Below are 8276 nucleotides of genomic sequence, written 5' to 3' on the forward strand. Positions count from 1 at the left end.
TGGTATGTTAGTTGACGCATCGTCGATTTCCATTAAACACTTTTTAAAGACGTTATTATTAATACATTTTCAGTAAAAATGAAATTCATGAACTGTGAGAATTATTATAAAATATGAAAAGTCATTGAGATGATTCAACGATCCAGACTTGATAACACATGGATGTTGATATCTCAACACCGGTCTACCTAATCCCTTGCTTTTCACCAACCTCTTTCCTAACTTACTAAAAACAATCCTATGTGTTAGACACAATATGTATTTGTATGTTATATTTTTAGTTAGCACAAGTTTTATGTTCATTAGTTAGCCCAATGAACCAGTGCCGGTCCAATGTTTTTTTGATGCTCCGGGTAAAACGATATAATAATGCCCCATTACTATGACATTGATCTACTTCAAACCAGAATAATACATAAATATTTATAGTAACAGTGTAACAATATTTCTTTTTTGTTGTGATTGATATTTATACAAACTAAAAGACACATACTACACTTAAAGAAATACATTTCCTTAGCAAAAATATCAACGACTCTATGATATCTGCCGATACAAACTAAGGTTCCATCTGATAGTTTCTAATTGAGGAAGAACTGATTGGGAAAGGTCTACATGAGTAATAAATTCTGATCGGGTAAGAAATCATGTTGTTTAATTGTACATCTGACTGAATATATTGACTGATACAAAATGACTTTTTACCCTAATGCTCTATACAACTATAATAATAATAATAATAATAATAATAAATTTGAATATTTAGAATAATTTTTATAAAGTAAAAGAACTTTGTGGATAGTTTGTACAACAAATTCATCTCTTGAAAGTAAAAAGAACTTCAAGTTCAGAAACCCTTGAATTTCTTCACCATAAGTCCATAACCCCACAAAAATACATTTTGTGGGTAGTTTGCACACGAAATGTTCCACCCACTACTACCCCTTTTGATCTCAACCTTTAGGGTGCTGTAATATTTTCAATTCATAAATCTCGAAAGACTTTCCCCATTTATGTACAGGTTTTTGTTCAATTTTAATTATTTTGTGAAAAAAAATCGTTCATTTCTTCTATTTCTTTTCAGTTTCGTCCCTTATGCTTGAACCCGGTTTGATTTAAGAAGAAAAGAAACAAAGAGAGCATACGGGTCTTGTCCATGGTGCCGATTCTTGCAGATCCGAGCTCGGGATCGAGTTCGAGTTCTAGTTTTCAGTCCCCTTTCGGAGATATGAATTTCATCAAGTGCTCGTTGGTGGGCTTGCTTGGGAGACTCGAGCAATTTTGAGAGATTCTTGAAGCTGGTGTACTCGCCGATCCAATGGTGTTTTCATGGAGGGTTTAGGGGCGAATTGTAATTTAGCTTCACTTGGACTCCTTTTCTTTCTGTTTGATGCGTCTGTTTTTATTTCTTTTTTCCTTTCCAGATTGATGGATGTAACGATGGTGGATGATGGTAATGTTGGTTCAGGGGTAAATGTGGAATGGATTTCAATCAGATTCAGTCAGCAAGGCTTTTTTATATGACCGATTCAGACATTGCTGACCCAGTAAGATGCAAAAGTTAGACATTTCAAACACATAGATCTGACCGAGTCAGACATTTACGTCTGACCGGGATCAGTCAGATCCAAATCAAACAGATGCTAAATCTAACTTATAATACTAAAATTTTCCAATTGTTAGGCATCTCTTAGGGTTGTTATACATGGGGTCGTTATACATGGTAAATATGACTTCATCTTCAAAAACATACCTCTTTCCATGGATGCTGCCGTAACAAATCGATGTCAACCAAATCTAAAAAGCAAGTAAACATTTGATAAATTTTGTATAATTGCAAACTCTAAAGTACATACAGATGTCCCCACTTTACAACCATAAACAAAACAAGAAATCCTAACTTATCTCATAGCACCAAAAAATAAACACTGAATCCCAAATACCTCTAGTACAAAATAATAAACTGTTACTCAGATGTTCAACCTAGGTTTCAAATTTCGGAACAAATTTGAGAATTCGAACTCAAAATCCAAAGCAAACCAGAAAACTTCAAAAAACCAAACATCCTCAACCAAAACACATAAATATGATATCAAAGCTACAAATTCCAATAAGAAAAATAGTAAAATACCATTTGAGACCTAAAAGCAAATGTCGAACTCCAACCCACACAAAGAAATCGTTGATTAAGAATACTGTAATTCAAAATGATAAATGTGTTATTACCTCCAAGAGACCTAATACCAAATTAGAAAAGAAGAATACCATGAGACTTGATAAATGTGGTATCACCTCCATGAGAGGGAGAGGTGATGACATTCGATTTAGAATAGAAGTGTCGACTTCTATTACATTTGTTTTCTAGCTTGGATCAAAAGAACAAGAGAATTCAGAAAATTAGAACAAGAATTAGATATTACTGATTTGGATTAAAGATCACAGTCGACTCCTCAATTCTACTATATTCATTTTTCTAAGGGTCGATTGGGAATCAGGCGATCAAGGCGATTACAGTCGTCGCTCCCTTGCGTGTAGACTCTAGCCACGTACATAAAAGTTATGCTTGGGCTAAAAATATATAATATTAGTTAAAGGGTTAAATTTATGCCCCTCTATGTTTGTTGCCCTGGGCCTTAGCCCATTTTGCCCGGGTATCAGGACGGGCTTGCATTAAGCCTCTCTCTCTCTCTCTCTCACACACACACACACACACACTCTCTCTCTCTCTCTCTCTATATATATATATATATATATATATATATATATGTGTGTGTGTGTGTGTGTGTGTGTTTGTGTGTGTGTGTGACCTGATCTCCCGCTCTTAGTCCTCCAGATCGGATCACCCTGGTGAACCTGCGAGGTCACAACAAGAAGAGGTCGTCAGTCGTTCTCAGGGAGGGACTCCTGGGATAACGCTCCAACGGTCAAGTCAGTGAGTATCCTTGACGGTTCAATGGGGAGTAACAAGAATAGAGTGACTTACTTCTTAAGGCGTCATGAGTAGCCTTTTATACTGAAATCCTCTTGTAGTCCGTACGATACAAGGGCGCCAGACCCGACATGATCGAGTACGCTAATTGGTGGATCATGCTCCTGAATCTGTCAGGGCCAACGATTGGTTACGATGTTAGTGTCCTGAGCATCTGCTTTGTCGTCTACCATTTTGTTTGTCTTAGAGCGAAAGTCGACCCAGGCGGGGCCGAGCCTTTCTTCGGGAGCGCCCTGCTCTGAGGGGCACTAGATTGTGTTGGGTTCAGCCGACCGGGCACTCTACACCTTGAGGCGTTTTCTGTTGTGGTCGGGCGCGACCCTTCCGTGCTCGCTGAGGCACATCATTATTTTCTACCGCGATCGGGCACGACTCTTCCGTGTAGGTCACGTCATCATACACACACACACACGTAAAGGCTTTATGTTTTTTATGGAAAATTATGTTTTGTAACATGGTATGAGGCTACTCCAATCTCTAACCCTATCCAATGTATTCCTGTGGTCATCATATTCTTCTCTTCTACGAAATTTGTTCTACTTCTTCTCGTCATCTCGTTCACCTTAAATCTTCTCTCTTCTTGTCATCTCGTTCACCTTAAAGTTTCATGTTCATTAGCTAGCCCAATGTTGTACATTGAGCCTAACTATACACACACACACATAAAGGCTTTATGCCTCTTTATGGAAAATTATGTTTTGTAACATGGTATGAGGCTACTCCAATCTCTAACCCTAGTTGATGCCTTCCCGTGGTCGTCATCTTCTTCTCTTCTACTATATTTGTTCTACTTTTTCTCGTCATCTCGTTCACCTTAAAGCTTGTCTATTCTCGTTTTTTCATTATGATTCGATCTCCTTCCACTCCTAAACCTAGTCCCAATGATAAAATTTACGGGATAACCAACATTAAGTCTTATGTCCCCCTTCTTCTTGATCTCGACCGCTTGAATTATGACTCTTAGAAAGAAATTTTTAAAACCCATTGCATTGGATACAAAGTATATGGTCATCTTGATGGGTCTTCTAAGATTGAAGATGATTCAGAATGGGAGATAGTTGACAATATTGTCAAACAATGGTTATATAGCACACTCACTCAAACCATTCTCCAATTTATTCTCAAACCCTATGCCACAACAACAGACGTATGGATGTCCAATGAAGATTTGTTTCACAAAAATAACGAGACGAAATCTATGTAATTAGATGCTAAAGTTCGTACCATCAAATTTGAATATTCTACAGTCATGGAGTATTGCACTCGCATCAAGTCCATCCCCGACCTTCTTGCTAACATTGGATCCCCGGTACCTGAAAGAAAACTGGTCATTTATGCCATCAATGGCTTATCTCAAACTTTGCTCACATTGTCACCACCATCCGACATTAGAGGTCGTTTACCACCTTCCTTGAGATGTGTTCCATGCTCACACTTGAAGAATGATTTATGATAAAAGACCATTCCCGCCAATTTCAAGCTTCACATCAAGATAATGCATCAACACCCACTATTCTCGCAACAGAGAACCAAAATTAGCCCTCTAACTCTCGATTCATCAACTCATTCAGTAGAGGCGGTGAACGGAATAAAAAAGGCGACATCAGGGGTGGTTGGAATTGTTGTATAAGGTGTCTAAGTCCATAACTTATTTGGTATATACTTGACCCAACCGGCATGGTGCATTTGGGTTGCATTTCATCCAAACTATTTATAGATAATTTTATGAGAGTTATACACATATTATTATTAATATATTATAAGTTATAATATATTAATATGAAGTCATGTTATTTAATTAGTCTTAGTCTTAAATTAATTATGAATTAATTTAGAGATTAAAAGGAAGACTAATTAGATTGTGGGCTATTGGTTTTATATGGTATGGGCTAACACCCATTTGTTAATGGGCTAGGCTTGTATGGAAGTCCATGGATGATCCATGGAGCTTTTAACCCATGGATCCTTGGAAAAGGAAAGGTCATGGGTTATTAGGGTTTCACCCTAATCATGTACACTATATAAGCATGCTTATGTTGCATGAAATAGCCACTAGTGTGTGTGTTTGTGTGTGGCCGAAAATTGTAGTGTGTATACACTCTCTTAAAGTTTTCCAAGAGTTTGTGGTGATTTGTGATTCCATTTAAGGCATTCACACTATTGGTGTTTGGCCCTCAAACTCCTTAAGAATCAAACTCATCAAAAAGGTATGTAATCTCTTCTAAGTCTTTTATGTATAAAAGTACCCCATGCATGTTAGATAGGTTATGAACCTTGGAAAATTATTATTTTGCATGTATTTAGACAAACATAGATCCAAGGTTTATTAGGGTTGCATGCACACTTAGGAAGTGTTAGATTGCTCAAAACCCAACAGTGGTATCAGAGCCTAGGCTTGCTTGTTTGATACTTGATGCAAAATAGTGAAAAAGGTCGAAATATTTGTTGTCTGCATGATGGACTTACCGAGTCCATGGGGGGACTCGATGAGTCCAAGGCAAAGTTCAACCTACTCGGCGAGTAGATTCGTGCACTCGGCGAGTAGAAGGTTCAGAATGCAGATTTTCGACTTTTGCTGCTGCAAATGGACTAGAAACTTTACCCCAAACTGTTTTGATGTTTTAAAACTTATTTTGGTTGGTGTAATGGTTGTTCTAATCCATTTACAATAGCATATATCAAAATTTCATGCTTTGTATGTGTTCATATAAATTTTGAAACTTTGATAATCATGTTCATGTTCTTATGAATTTAGAAGATGATAGGAATTATTTGATGAATTGTTTAGGATTAATTCTTGATCATTTATGTGTTTTAATGGAGTCCATAATTTGTCCTCAAGTTATGGATATCCAAAGGTCACATTTCTTTAACACACATTAAAAACACATAAGTTACATAAAATGAAGAGTCTTCATTTTTATGAACCTTTAATTCATAAGTTATGAAATGAAAAGTTTTGAAGAGTTACAAAACTTGTCCTCAAGTTTTGGAATTTGGAAAAGTTTCACACACTTTAATAAACTTTAATTCCAACACTTAGAATTTTAAAAGTTAAAATTCAACACTTATACTATTTATAACATTAATGGTTAATTATATATATATATATATATATATATATATATATATATATATATATATATATATATATATGTATGTATGTATAAGAACAAGTCATTTTACCGTTAGTAGGCCTCATTCACGAAGTCGGTCTATAAGGTGGGTATAAGGTTGTTGCCTATAAAATGGCGACTTAATGAGTGTATACTCTCACCCACCGCTTGCTTGACTGGTGGAGGGTCGTTAGCCGAACGGGTAAGACAAAGACTTATAAATTCTCATTAAGTATGATGAATATTGATAGTTAGTTTTGTTTACTTCTTTTTATAGTTTATTTTAGCATATTTCATTCATAATTTAGATAATTTCCATGCATATTTTCCTTTTTGTTATTTTATGACTATTTCGGGTACTTTCAAATCTTGTGAGCATAATTGCAGGTTTTCGGATCTAGCGGAGCAGGAGTGTTCGGGACGTATGGGAGGCGATGAGATTTGGTAGACAAAAATGATGTTGGGCTTGATGGGTAGTGGAGATGATGCATGGAGTGATCTTGATGATTATTTGAAGGCTTGGAGAGAAATAAACTTTAAATTTGCAAGATGAGGGGGAATATTCAAGCGTACGTAGATTATTAATCGGGCGAGTTCACGAGCTTTGGAGGATTTGGAGAGGTCAAATTGGGCTTAAAATGCAGAAAAATTTGAAGAAAATGGGCTAGGAGGTGATTGGATTCGATCTGGGCTAGTGGGATATGCTTCGGAGGCCCAAAATCTCAAAGAAGCCCATGTCAGGCACCACCCGCGCAGCAGCACGCGGGTCGCGCAAGGCTCTGCAGGGGTAATTTCGGAAATCCATTTGGAAGGCTATTTGAGGAAGGTTGGTGCCCATCTTTTGGAGACTCTTAGACATCCGATTTTTGGAGATTCTCTCTGGAGTTTTGAAGACTTTTGAAGGCCAAGAACCGTTGAAGAACATCATATTTTTACCTCTTGATTCTTGCTTAATGTTTGGTACAATTTTCTTTAACTTTGTTTCTTTGGGTTTAGCCATGCTTGGCTAAGCTAATCTTGGTTGACTTTTGGTTAATCCTTTGAACTTTTGTTGAATGTTGAAGAATCCATGAACATGTTCTTGAATCTTTATGGGAATGTTTTGTGTTTTAACATCTTATCATTACTTGTATGTTTTAGTTCATGAGTTTAAATGTGTTTGTGGTGATTAGTTGGCTAATTTCTTGATTAAGTAAAGGATCCTCAAATTAGCAAGCAACAAATGATTTTTGTGTTGTTTTTGCTTCACACAATCATAAAAACATTTCTTCCAACATGGTGGTGAAAGCATTTGACCCCTCTTGGATTTGGTGACTTTTTGGTTCTTAATGCTAGTTGACTTTCACTAATTACATGCTATTTGGAATTAGTGACTTTGACTAAGGAAATTGTTATGAGCTTCTCTAGCCATTTTAGCAATTAAGAAAAGTCTAGGTAATCTCAAGCTCCTTGGATTACTATAGCCAAATTAAGGATTTAAATCAAAGTATTGCACCATTGGAATCTAATGATATGTTCATCAAAAGTCAAAGTGACGAAACTTTAAGTCAACCTTCTCTCCCTTATTGATTTTACATCAAACTCTTATTTTTGTTGCATTTGTCTATTTAAATCATAGTTAATTCTAGTTTGTTTCAAGTGTTTCAAAACACCAAAACCCCCCCATTTTATATTTATTGTCATTTTACAAGTATTTTTACAAAGAGATTTTTTTTCATAGAGTTATAAATTGAACCAAGCTCCGTGGATTCGATCCCTTTACCACTATACACTATTTTAGTGTGTAGTATTTAGGGTTATTATTTGTGTTGGCCTCGACAACCACCAAATATTATAAAGTAACTAAACCTTTTATTTAATTCCCAATCTTAGTTACTTTAGGAAAAATGTGAACATGGTGCTAATCCATGGAATTCACACTTTGTACCTTACCAAGTCGTTGGTGGAGCGTGTGTGGTTAACCTGCACACTAACTTGGACTAGTAAGGATCACGAAGGGTGACTTAATGTTTGTCATAGATCAATGGAGCGTGTGTGGTTAACCGGCACATTGATTACGTGATAATATTAAGGGTACCAAGTGAATTGGCATGGTTATTCACACCTTGTTTTGTGATCCTCGGCATCCCAGTCACAAAACTTGAAGGGCACAATCGAGATTGAAACATGCC

General features: G+C 36.4%; 1 long non-coding RNA gene across 1 annotated transcript; it reads left to right on the forward strand.

The window, feature by feature from the left end:
• The first annotated feature begins 826 nt into the window (after positions 1–826).
• Positions 827–1519, forward strand: LOC145038794 (uncharacterized). Its single transcript, XR_013679575.1, has 2 exons — positions 827–1021; positions 1085–1519. It is a non-coding gene; the product is annotated as an uncharacterized LOC145038794 (long non-coding RNA).
• Positions 1520–8276: the final 6757 nt, after the last annotated feature.

This window comes from Lactuca saligna, chromosome 4 (assembly GCF_052625555.1).
Source record: "Lactuca saligna cultivar CGN05327 chromosome 4, ASM5262555v1, whole genome shotgun sequence".
NCBI lineage: Eukaryota > Viridiplantae > Streptophyta > Magnoliopsida > Asterales > Asteraceae > Lactuca > Lactuca saligna.